The following is a 13,726-nucleotide window of genomic DNA, read 5'->3' as shown; positions in this document are numbered from 1 at the left end:
TTAGAATGTTTGAATCCTTTTTAGAATGTTTGAATCCTTTTTAGAATGTTTGAATCGTTTTTAGAATGTTTGAATTTTTTTTAGAATTCTTTAGAATGTTTGAATCGTTTTTAGAATGTTTGAATCGTTTTTAGAATGTTTGATCTTTTTAGAATGTTTGAATCGTTTTTAGAATGTTTGAATCTTTTTTAGAATGTTTGAATCCTTTTAGAATGTTTGAATCGTTTTTAGAATGTTTGAATCGTTTTTAGAATGTTTGAATCCTTTTAGAATGTTTGAATCTTTTTTAGAATGTTTGAATCGTTTTTAGAATGTTTGAATCTTTTTTAGAATTTTTTAGAATGTTTGAATCGTTTTTAGAATGTTTGAATCGTTTTTAGAATGTTTGAATCGTTTTTAGAATGTTTGAATCTTTTTTAGAATGTTTGAATCCTTTTTAGAATGTTTGAATCGTTTTTAGAATGTTTGAATCGTTTTTAGAATGTTTGAATCTTTTTTAGAATTCTTTAGAATGTTTGAATCGTTTTTAGAATGTTTGAATCGTTTTTAGAATGTTTGAATCGTTTTTAGAATGTTTGAATCGTTTTTAGAATTTTTTAGAATGTTTGAATCATTTTTAGAATGTTTGAATCGTTTTTAGAATGTTTGAATCGTTTTTAGAATGTTTGAATCCTTTTTAGAATGTTTGAATCCTTTTTAGAATGTTTGAATCGTTTTTAGAATGTTTGAATCGTTTTTAGAATGTTTGAATTTTTTTTAGAATGTTTGAATCCTTTTTAGAATGTTTGAATCATTTTTAGAATGTTTGAATCGTTTTTAGAATGTTTGAATCCTTTTTAGAATGTTTGAATCCTTTTTAGAATGTTTGAATCCTTTTTAGAATGTTTGAATCGTTTTTAGAATGTTTGAATCGTTTTTAGAATTTTTTAGAATGTTTGAATCATTTTTAGAATGTTTGAATCGTTTTTAGAATGTTTGAATCGTTTTTAGAATGTTTGAATCCTTTTAGAATGTTTGAATCTTTTTTAGAATGTTTGAATCGTTTTTAGAATGTTTGAATCTTTTTTAGAATTCTTTAGAATGTTTGAATCGTTTTTAGAATGTTTGAATCTTTTTTAGAATTCTTTAGAATGTTTGAATCGTTTTTAGAATGTTTGAATCGTTTTTAGAATGTTTGAATCTTTTTTAGAATTTTTTAGAATGTTTGAATCTTTTTAGAATGTTTGAACTTTTTTAGAATGTTTGAATCGTTTTTAGAATTTTTTAGAATGTTTGAATCTTTTTAGAATGTTTGAATCGTTTTTAGAATGTTTGAATCTTTTTTAGAATTCTTTAGAATGTTTGAATCGTTTTTAGAATTTTTTAGAATGTTTGAATCGTTTTTAGAATGTTTGAATCGTTTTTAGAATGTTTGAATCGTTTTTAGAATTTTTTAGAATGTTTGAATCATTTTTAGAATGTTTGAATCGTTTTTAGAATGTTTGAATCGTTTTTAGAATGTTTGAATCGTTTTTAGAATTTTTTAGAATGTTTGAATCATTTTTAGAATGTTTGAATGGTTTTTAGAATGTTTGAATCGTTTTTAGAATGTTTGAATCCTTTTTAGAATGTTTGAATCCTTTTTAGAATGTTTGAATCGTTTTTAGAATGTTTGAATCCTTTTTAGAATGTTTGAATTTTTTTTAGAATTCTTTAGAATGTTTGAATCGTTTTTAGAATGTTTGAATCGTTTTTAGAATGTTTGATCTTTTTAGAATGTTTGAATCGTTTTTAGAATGTTTGAATCGTTTTTAGAATGTTTGAATCCTTTTAGAATGTTTGAATCTTTTTTAGAATGTTTGAATCGTTTTTAGAATGTTTGAATCTTTTTTAGAATTCTTTAGAATGTTTGAATCGTTTTTAGAATGTTTGAATCGTTTTTAGAATGTCTGAATCTTTTTTAGAATTTTTTAGAATGTTTGAATCTTTTTAGAATGTTTGAACTTTTTTAGAATGTTTGAATCGTTTTTAGAATTTTTTAGAATGTTTGAATCTTTTTAGAATGTTTGAATCGTTTTTAGAATGTTTGAATCGTTTTTAGAATGTTTGAATCGTTTTTAGAATGTTTGAATCGTTTTTAGAATGTTTGAATCTTTTTTAGAATGTTTGAATCCTTTTTAGAATGTTTGAATCGTTTTTAGAATTTTTTAGAATGTTTGAATCGTTTTTAGAATGTTTGAATCGTTTTTAGAATGTTTGAATCGTTTTTAGAATTTTTTAGAATGTTTGAATCATTTTTAGAATGTTTGAATCGTTTTTAGAATGTTTGAATCGTTTTTAGAATGTTTGAATCGTTTTTAGAATTTTTTAGAATGTTTGAATCCTTTTTAGAATGTTTGAATCCTTTTTAGAATGTTTGAATCGTTTTTAGAATGTTTGAATTTTTTTTAGAATTCTTTAGAATGTTTGAATCGTTTTTAGAATGTTTGAATCGTTTTTAGAATGTTTGAATCGTTTTTAGAATGTTTGAATCCTTTTAGAATGTTTGAATCTTTTTTAGAATGTTTGAATCGTTTTTAGAATGTTTGAATCTTTTTTAGAATTTTTTAGAATGTTTGAATCGTTTTTAGAATGTTTGAATCGTTTTTAGAATGTTTGAATCGTTTTTAGAATGTTTGAATCTTTTTTAGAATGTTTGAATCCTTTTTAGAATGTTTGAATCGTTTTTAGAATGTTTGAATCGTTTTTAGAATGTTTGAATCTTTTTTAGAATTCTTTAGAATGTTTGAATCGTTTTTAGAATGTTTGAATCGTTTTTAGAATGTTTGAATCGTTTTTAGAATGTTTGAATCGTTTTTAGAATTTTTTAGAATGTTTGAATCATTTTTAGAATGTTTGAATCGTTTTTAGAATGTTTGAATCGTTTTTAGAATGTTTGAATCCTTTTTAGAATGTTTGAATCCTTTTTAGAATGTTTGAATCGTTTTTAGAATGTTTGAATCGTTTTTAGAATGTTTGAATTTTTTTTAGAATGTTTGAATCCTTTTTAGAATGTTTGAATCATTTTTAGAATGTTTGAATCGTTTTTAGAATGTTTGAATCTTTTTTAGAATTCTTTAGAATGTTTGAATCGTTTTTAGAATGTTTGAATCGTTTTTAGAATGTTTGAATCGTTTTTAGAATGTTTGAATCGTTTTTAGAATTTTTTAGAATGTTTGAATCATTTTTAGAATGTTTGAATCGTTTTTAGAATGTTTGAATCGTTTTTAGAATGTTTGAATCCTTTTTAGAATGTTTGAATCCTTTTTAGAATGTTTGAATCGTTTTTAGAATGTTTGAATCGTTTTTAGAATGTTTGAATTTTTTTTAGAATGTTTGAATCCTTTTTAGAATGTTTGAATCATTTTTAGAATGTTTGAATCGTTTTTAGAATGTTTGAATCCTTTTTAGAATGTTTGAATCCTTTTTAGAATGTTTGAATCCTTTTTAGAATGTTTGAATCGTTTTTAGAATGTTTGAATCGTTTTTAGAATTTTTTAGAATGTTTGAATCATTTTTAGAATGTTTGAATCGTTTTTAGAATGTTTGAATCGTTTTTAGAATGTTTGAATCCTTTTAGAATGTTTGAATCTTTTTTAGAATGTTTGAATCGTTTTTAGAATGTTTGAATCTTTTTTAGAATTCTTTAGAATGTTTGAATCGTTTTTAGAATGTTTGAATCTTTTTTAGAATTCTTTAGAATGTTTGAATCGTTTTTAGAATGTTTGAATCGTTTTTAGAATGTTTGAATCTTTTTTAGAATTTTTTAGAATGTTTGAATCTTTTTAGAATGTTTGAACTTTTTTAGAATGTTTGAATCGTTTTTAGAATTTTTTAGAATGTTTGAATCTTTTTAGAATGTTTGAATCGTTTTTAGAATGTTTGAATCTTTTTTAGAATTCTTTAGAATGTTTGAATCGTTTTTAGAATTTTTTAGAATGTTTGAATCGTTTTTAGAATGTTTGAATCGTTTTTAGAATGTTTGAATCGTTTTTAGAATTTTTTAGAATGTTTGAATCATTTTTAGAATGTTTGAATCGTTTTTAGAATGTTTGAATCGTTTTTAGAATGTTTGAATCGTTTTTAGAATTTTTTAGAATGTTTGAATCATTTTTAGAATGTTTGAATGGTTTTTAGAATGTTTGAATCGTTTTTAGAATGTTTGAATCCTTTTTAGAATGTTTGAATCCTTTTTAGAATGTTTGAATCGTTTTTAGAATGTTTGAATCGTTTTTAGAATGTTTGAATTTTTTTTAGAATTCTTTAGAATGTTTGAATCGTTTTTAGAATGTTTGAATCGTTTTTAGAATGTTTGATCTTTTTAGAATGTTTGAATCGTTTTTAGAATGTTTGAATCGTTTTTAGAATGTTTGAATCCTTTTAGAATGTTTGAATCTTTTTTAGAATGTTTGAATCGTTTTTAGAATGTTTGAATCTTTTTTAGAATTCTTTAGAATGTTTGAATCGTTTTTAGAATGTTTGAATCGTTTTTAGAATGTCTGAATCTTTTTTAGAATTTTTTAGAATGTTTGAATCTTTTTAGAATGTTTGAACTTTTTTAGAATGTTTGAATCGTTTTTAGAATTTTTTAGAATGTTTGAATCTTTTTAGAATGTTTGAATCGTTTTTAGAATGTTTGAATCGTTTTTAGAATGTTTGAATCGTTTTTAGAATGTTTGAATCGTTTTTAGAATGTTTGAATCTTTTTTAGAATGTTTGAATCCTTTTTAGAATGTTTGAATCGTTTTTAGAATTTTTTAGAATGTTTGAATCGTTTTTAGAATGTTTGAATCGTTTTTAGAATGTTTGAATCGTTTTTAGAATTTTTTAGAATGTTTGAATCATTTTTAGAATGTTTGAATCGTTTTTAGAATGTTTGAATCGTTTTTAGAATGTTTGAATCGTTTTTAGAATTTTTTAGAATGTTTGAATCATTTTTAGAATGTTTGAATGGTTTTTAGAATGTTTGAATCGTTTTTAGAATGTTTGAATCCTTTTTAGAATGTTTGAATCCTTTTTAGAATGTTTGAATCGTTTTTAGAATGTTTGAATCGTTTTTAGAATGTTTGAATTTTTTTTAGAATTCTTTAGAATGTTTGAATCGTTTTTAGAATGTTTGAATCGTTTTTAGAATGTTTGATCTTTTTAGAATGTTTGAATCGTTTTTAGAATGTTTGAATCGTTTTTAGAATGTTTGAATCCTTTTAGAATGTTTGAATCTTTTTTAGAATGTTTGAATCGTTTTTAGAATGTTTGAATCTTTTTTAGAATTCTTTAGAATGTTTGAATCGTTTTTAGAATGTTTGAATCGTTTTTAGAATGTCTGAATCTTTTTTAGAATTTTTTAGAATGTTTGAATCTTTTTAGAATGTTTGAACTTTTTTAGAATGTTTGAATCGTTTTTAGAATTTTTTAGAATGTTTGAATCTTTTTAGAATGTTTGAATCGTTTTTAGAATGTTTGAATCGTTTTTAGAATGTTTGAATCGTTTTTAGAATGTTTGAATCGTTTTTAGAATGTTTGAATCTTTTTTAGAATGTTTGAATCCTTTTTAGAATGTTTGAATCGTTTTTAGAATTTTTTAGAATGTTTGAATCGTTTTTAGAATGTTTGAATCGTTTTTAGAATGTTTGAATCGTTTTTAGAATTTTTTAGAATGTTTGAATCATTTTTAGAATGTTTGAATCGTTTTTAGAATGTTTGAATCGTTTTTAGAATGTTTGAATCGTTTTTAGAATTTTTTAGAATGTTTGAATCATTTTTAGAATGTTTGAATGGTTTTTAGAATGTTTGAATCGTTTTTAGAATGTTTGAATCCTTTTTAGAATGTTTGAATCCTTTTTAGAATGTTTGAATCCTTTTTAGAATGTTTGAATCCTTTTTAGAATGTTTGAATCGTTTTTAGAATGTTTGAATTTTTTTTAGAATTCTTTAGAATGTTTGAATCGTTTTTAGAATGTTTGAATCGTTTTTAGAATGTTTGATCTTTTTAGAATGTTTGAATCGTTTTTAGAATGTTTGAATCGTTTTTAGAATGTTTGAATCCTTTTAGAATGTTTGAATCTTTTTTAGAATGTTTGAATCGTTTTTAGAATGTTTGAATCTTTTTTAGAATTCTTTAGAATGTTTGAATCGTTTTTAGAATGTTTGATCTTTTTAGAATGTTTGAATCGTTTTTAGAATGTTTGAATCGTTTTTAGAATGTTTGAATCCTTTTAGAATGTTTGAACTTTTTTAGAATGTTTGAATCGTTTTTAGAATGTTTGAATCGTTTTTAGACTTTTTTAGAATGTTTGAATCGTTTTTAGAATGTTTGAATCCTTTTAGAATGTTTGAATCGTTTTTAGAATTTTTTAGAATGTTTGAATCGTTTTTAGAATGTTTGAATCTTTTTTAGAATTTTTTAGAATGTTTGAATCTTTTTTAGAATGTTTGAATCGTTTTTAGAATGTTTGAATCGTTTTTAGAATGTTTGAATCTTTTTTAGAATTTTTTAGAATGTTTGAATCTTTTTTAGAATGTTTGAATCGTTTTTAGAATGTTTGAATCTTTTTAGAATGTTTGAACTTTTTTAGAATGTTTGAATCGTTTTTAGAATTTTTTAGAATGTTTGAATCTTTTTAGAATGTTTGAATCGTTTTTAGAATGTTTGAATCGTTTTAAGAATGTTTGAATCCTTTTAGAATGTTTGAATCTTTTTTAGAATTTTTTAGAATGTTTGAATCGTTTTTAGAATGTTTGAATCATTTTTAGAATGTTTGAATCGTTTTTAGAATGTTTGAATCGTTTTTAGACTTTTTTAGAATGTTTGAATCGTTTTTAGAATGTTTGAATCATTTTTAGAATGTTTGAATCCTTTTAGAATGTTTGAATCGTTTTTAGAATTTTTTAGAATGTTTGAATCGTTTTTAGAATGTTTGAATCTTTTTTAGAATTTTTTAGAATGTTTGAATCTTTTTTAGAATGTTTGAATCGTTTTTAGAATGTTTGAATCTTTTTAGAATGTTTGAACTTTTTTAGAATGTTTGAATCGTTTTTAGAATTTTTTAGAATGTTTGAATCTTTTTAGAATGTTTGAATCGTTTTTAGAATGTTTGAATCGTTTTAAGAATGTTTGAATCCTTTTAGAATGTTTGAATCTTTTTTAGAATTTTTTAGAATGTTTGAATCGTTTTTAGAATGTTTGAATCATTTTTAGAATGTTTGAATCGTTTTTAGAATGTTTGAATCGTTTTTAGACTTTTTTAGAATGTTTGAATCGTTTTTAGAATGTTTGAATCATTTTTAGAATGTTTGAATCTTTTTAGAATGTTTGAATCGTTTTTAGAATGTTTGAATCTTTTTTAGAATTTTTTAGAATGTTTGAATCTTTTTAGAATGTTTGAACTGTTTTAGAATGTTTGAATCGTTTTTAGAATTTTTTAGAATGTTTGAATCTTTTTAGAATGTTTGAATCGTTTTTAGAATGTTTGAATCGTTTTTAGAATGTTTGAATCGTTTTTAGAATGTTTGAATCGTTTTAAGAATGTTTGAATCGTTTTTAGAATGTTTGAATCGTTTTAAGAATGTTTGAATCCTTTTAGAATGTTTGAATCTTTTTTAGAATGTTTGAATCGTTTTTAGAATGTTTGAATCGTTTTTAGAATGTTTGAATCGTTTTAAGAATGTTTGAATCGTTTTTAGAATGTTTGAATCGTTTTAAGAATGTTTGAATCCTTTTAGAATGTTTGAATCTTTTTTAGAATTTTTTAGAATGTTTGAATCGTTTTTAGAATGTTTGAATCGTTTTTAGAATGTTTGAATCCTTTTAGAATGTTTGAACTTTTTTAGAATGTTTGAATCGTTTTTAGAATGTTTGAATCGTTTTTAGACTTTTTTAGAATGTTTGAATCGTTTTTAGAATGTTTGAATCCTTTTAGAATGTTTGAATCTTTTTTAGAATTTTTTAGAATGTTTGAATCTTTTTAGAATGTTTGAACTTTTTTAGAATGTTTGAATCGTTTTTAGAATTTTTTAGAATGTTTGAATCTTTTTAGAATGTTTGAATCGTTTTTAGAATGTTTGAATCGTTTTTAGAATGTTTGAATCGTTTTTAGACTTTTTTAGAATGTTTGAATCGTTTTTAGAATGTTTGAATCCTTTTAGAATGTTTGAATCGTTTTTAGAATTTTTTAGAATGTTTGAATCGTTTTTAGAATGTTTGAATGTTTTTTAGAATTTTTTAGAATGTTTGAATCTTTTTTAGAATGTTTGAATCGTTTTTAGAATGTTTGAATCGTTTTTAGAATGTTTGAATCTTTTTTAGAATTTTTTAGAATGTTTGAATCTTTTTTAGAATGTTTGAATCGTTTTTAGAATGTTTGAATCTTTTTAGAATGTTTGAACTTTTTTAGAATGTTTGAATCGTTTTTAGAATTTTTTAGAATGTTTGAATCTTTTTAGAATGTTTGAATCGTTTTTAGAATGTTTGAATCGTTTTAAGAATGTTTGAATCCTTTTAGAATGTTTGAATCTTTTTTAGAATTTTTTAGAATGTTTGAATCGTTTTTAGAATGTTTGAATCATTTTTAGAATGTTTGAATCGTTTTTAGAATGTTTGAATCGTTTTTAGAATGTTTGAATCTTTTTTAGAATTTTTTAGAATGTTTGAATCTTTTTTAGAATGTTTGAATCGTTTTTAGAATGTTTGAATCATTTTTAGAATGTTTGAATCCTTTTAGAATGTTTGAATCGTTTTTAGAATTTTTTAGAATGTTTGAATCGTTTTTAGAATGTTTGAATCTTTTTTAGAATTTTTTAGAATGTTTGAATCTTTTTTAGAATGTTTGAATCGTTTTTAGAATGTTTGAATCTTTTTAGAATGTTTGAACTTTTTTAGAATGTTTGAATCGTTTTTAGAATTTTTTAGAATGTTTGAATCTTTTTAGAATGTTTGAATCGTTTTTAGAATGTTTGAATCGTTTTAAGAATGTTTGAATCCTTTTAGAATGTTTGAATCTTTTTTAGAATTTTTTAGAATGTTTGAATCGTTTTTAGAATGTTTGAATCATTTTTAGAATGTTTGAATCGTTTTTAGAATGTTTGAATCGTTTTTAGACTTTTTTAGAATGTTTGAATCGTTTTTAGAATGTTTGAATCATTTTTAGAATGTTTGAATCTTTTTAGAATGTTTGAATCGTTTTTAGAATGTTTGAATCTTTTTTAGAATTTTTTAGAATGTTTGAATCTTTTTAGAATGTTTGAACTTTTTTAGAATGTTTGAATCGTTTTTAGAATTTTTTAGAATGTTTGAATCTTTTTAGAATGTTTGAATCGTTTTTAGAATGTTTGAATCGTTTTTAGAATGTTTGAATCGTTTTTAGAATGTTTGAATCGTTTTAAGAATGTTTGAATCGTTTTTAGAATGTTTGAATCGTTTTAAGAATGTTTGAATCCTTTTAGAATGTTTGAATCTTTTTTAGAATTTTTTAGAATGTTTGAATCGTTTTTAGAATGTTTGAATCGTTTTTAGAATGTTTGAATCCTTTTAGAATGTTTGAACTTTTTTAGAATGTTTGAATCGTTTTTAGAATGTTTGAATCGTTTTTAGAATGTTTGAATCGTTTTAAGAATGTTTGAATCGTTTTTAGAATGTTTGAATCGTTTTAAGAATGTTTGAATCCTTTTAGAATGTTTGAATCTTTTTTAGAATTTTTTAGAATGTTTGAATCGTTTTTAGAATGTTTGAATCGTTTTTAGAATGTTTGAATCCTTTTAGAATGTTTGAACTTTTTTAGAATGTTTGAATCGTTTTTAGAATGTTTGAATCGTTTTTAGACTTTTTTAGAATGTTTGAATCGTTTTTAGAATGTTTGAATCCTTTTAGAATGTTTGAATCTTTTTTAGAATTTTTTAGAATGTTTGAATCTTTTTAGAATGTTTGAATCGTTTTTAGAATGTTTGAATCGTTTTTAGAATGTTTGAATCGTTTTTAGAATGTTTGAATCGTTTTAAGAATGTTTGAATCGTTTTTAGAATGTTTGAATCGTTTTTAGAATGTTTGAATCCTTTTAGAATGTTTGAACTTTTTTAGAATGTTTGAATCGTTTTTAGAATGTTTGAATCGTTTTTAGACTTTTTTAGAATGTTTGAATCGTTTTTAGAATGTTTGAATCCTTTTAGAATGTTTGAATCGTTTTTAGAATTTTTTAGAATGTTTGAATCGTTTTTAGAATGTTTGAATCTTTTTTAGAATTTTTTAGAATGTTTGAATCTTTTTTAGAATGTTTGAATCGTTTTTGAATGTTTGAATCGTTTTTAGAATGTTTGAATCTTTTTTAGAATGTTTGAATCTTTTTTAGAATTTTTTAGAATGTTTGAATCTTTTTTAGAATGTTTGAATCTTTTTTAGAATGTTTGAATCGTTTTTGAATGTTTGAATCGTTTTTAGAATGTTTGAATCGTTTTTGAATGTTTGAATCGTTTTTAGAATGTTTGAATCGTTTTTAGAATGTTTGATCTTTTTAGAATGTTTGAATCGTTTTTGAATGTTTGAATCTTTTTTAGAATGTTTGATCTTTTTAGAATGTTTGAATCGTTTTTAGAATGTTTGAATCTTTTTTAGAATGTTTGAATCCTTTTAGAATGTTTGAATCTTTTTAGAATGTTTGATCTTTTTAGAATGTTTGAATCGTTTTTAGAATGTTTGAATCTTTTTTAGAATGTTTGAATCCTTTTAGAATGTTTGAATCTTTTTAGAATGTTTGAATCGTTTTAAGAATGTTTGAATCCTTTTAGAATGTTTGAATCGTTTTTAGAATGTTTGAATCGTTTTTAGAATGTTTGAATCCTTTTAGAATGTTTGAATCTTTTTTAGAATGTTTGAATCGTTTTTAGAATGTTTGAATCTTTTTTAGAATTTTTTAGAATGTTTGAATCGTTTTTAGAATGTTTGAATCGTTTTTAGAATGTTTGAATCGTTTTTAGAATTTTTTAGAATGTTTGAATCATTTTTAGAATGTTTGAATCGTTTTTAGAATGTTTGAATCGTTTTTAGAATGTTTGAATCGTTTTTAGAATTTTTTAGAATGTTTGAATCATTTTTAGAATGTTTGAATCGTTTTTAGAATGTTTGAATCGTTTTTAGAATGTTTGAATCGTTTTTAGAATGTTTGAATCGTTTTTAGAATTTTTTAGAATGTTTGAATCGTTTTTGAATGTTTGAATCGTTTTTAGAATGTTTGAATCGTTTTTAGAATGTTTGATCTTTTTAGAATGTTTGATCTTTTTAGAATGTTTGAATTGTTTTTAGAATGTTTGAATCTTTTTTAGAATGTTTGAATCTTTTTAGAATGTTTGAATCGTTTTAAGAATGTTTGAATCCTTTTAGACTGTTTGAATCGTTTTTAGAATGTTTGAATCGTTTTTAGAATGTTTGAATCCTTTTAGAATGTTTGAATCTTTTTTAGAATGTTTGAATCGTTTTTAGAATGTTTGAATCTTTTTTAGAATTTTTTATAATGTTTGAATCGTTTTTAGAATGTTTGAATCGTTTTTAGAATGTTTGAATCGTTTTTAGAATTTTTTAGAATGTTTGAATCATTTTTAGAATGTTTGAATCGTTTTTAGAATGTTTGAATCGTTTTTAGAATGTTTGAATCGTTTTTAGAATTTTTTAGAATGTTTGAATCATTTTTAGAATGTTTGAATCGTTTTTAGAATGTTTGAATCGTTTTTAGAATGTTTGAATCGTTTTTAGAATGTTTGAATCGTTTTTAGAATGTTTGAATCGTTTTTAGAATGTTTGAATCGTTTTTAGAATGTTTGAATCGTTTTTAGAATGTTTGAATCCTTTTTAGAATGTTTGAATCCTTTTTAGAATGTTTGAATCGTTTTTAGAATGTTTGAATTTTTTTTAGAATTCTTTAGAATGTTTGAATCGTTTTTAGAATGTTTGAATCGTTTTTAGAATGTTTGATCTTTTTAGAATGTTTGAATCGTTTTTAGAATGTTTGAATCTTTTTTAGAATGTTTGAATCCTTTTAGAATGTTTGAATCGTTTTTAGAATGTTTGAATCGTTTTTAGAATGTTTGAATCCTTTTAGAATGTTTGAATCTTTTTTAGAATGTTTGAATCGTTTTTAGAATGTTTGAATCGTTTTTAGAATGTTTGAATCGTTTTTAGAATGTTTGAATCCTTTTAGAATGTTTGAATCTTTTTTAGAATGTTTGAATCGTTTTTAGAATGTTTGAATCTTTTTTAGAATTTTTTAGAATGTTTGAATCGTTTTTAGAATGTTTGAATCGTTTTTAGAATGTTTGAATCGTTTTTAGAATGTTTGAATCTTTTTTAGAATGTTTGAATCCTTTTTAGAATGTTTGAATCGTTTTTAGAATGTTTGAATCGTTTTTAGAATGTTTGAATCTTTTTTAGAATTCTTTAGAATGTTTGAATCGTTTTTAGAATGTTTGAATCGTTTTTAGAATGTTTGAATCGTTTTTAGAATGTTTGAATCGTTTTTAGAATTTTTTAGAATGTTTGAATCATTTTTAGAATGTTTGAATCGTTTTTAGAATGTTTGAATCGTTTTTAGAATGTTTGAATCCTTTTTAGAATGTTTGAATCCTTTTTAGAATGTTTGAATCGTTTTTAGAATGTTTGAATCGTTTTTAGAATGTTTGAATTTTTTTTAGAATGTTTGAATCCTTTTTAGAATGTTTGAATCATTTTTAGAATGTTTGAATCGTTTTTAGAATGTTTGAATCCTTTTTAGAATGTTTGAATCCTTTTTAGAATGTTTGAATCCTTTTTAGAATGTTTGAATCGTTTTTAGAATGTTTGAATCGTTTTTAGAATTTTTTAGAATGTTTGAATCATTTTTAGAATGTTTGAATCGTTTTTAGAATGTTTGAATCGTTTTTAGAATGTTTGAATCCTTTTAGAATGTTTGAATCTTTTTTAGAATGTTTGAATCGTTTTTAGAATGTTTGAATCTTTTTTAGAATTCTTTAGAATGTTTGAATCGTTTTTAGAATGTTTGAATCTTTTTTAGAATTCTTTAGAATGTTTGAATCGTTTTTAGAATGTTTGAATCGTTTTTAGAATGTTTGAATCTTTTTTAGAATTTTTTAGAATGTTTGAATCTTTTTAGAATGTTTGAACTTTTTTAGAATGTTTGAATCGTTTTTAGAATTTTTTAGAATGTTTGAATCTTTTTAGAATGTTTGAATCGTTTTTAGAATGTTTGAATCTTTTTTAGAATTCTTTAGAATGTTTGAATCGTTTTTAGAATTTTTTAGAATGTTTGAATCGTTTTTAGAATGTTTGAATCGTTTTTAGAATGTTTGAATCGTTTTTAGAATTTTTTAGAATGTTTGAATCATTTTTAGAATGTTTGAATCGTTTTTAGAATGTTTGAATCGTTTTTAGAATGTTTGAATCGTTTTTAGAATTTTTTAGAATGTTTGAATCATTTTTAGAATGTTTGAATGGTTTTTAGAATGTTTGAATCGTTTTTAGAATGTTTGAATCCTTTTTAGAATGTTTGAATCCTTTTTAGAATGTTTGAATCGTTTTTAGAATGTTTGAATCGTTTTTAGAATGTTTGAATTTTTTTTAGAATTCTTTAGAATGTTTGAATCGTTTTTAGAATGTTTGAATCGTTTTTAGAATGTTTGATCTTTTTAGAATGTTTGAATCGTTTTTAGAATGTTTGAATCGTTTTTAGAA

This window comes from Anarhichas minor, unplaced genomic scaffold (assembly GCF_050575085.1).
Source record: "Anarhichas minor isolate MPS153535 unplaced genomic scaffold, ASM5057508v1 ptg000086l, whole genome shotgun sequence".
NCBI lineage: Eukaryota > Metazoa > Chordata > Actinopteri > Perciformes > Anarhichadidae > Anarhichas > Anarhichas minor.
Note: the sequence above shows the minus strand (reverse complement) of the source record.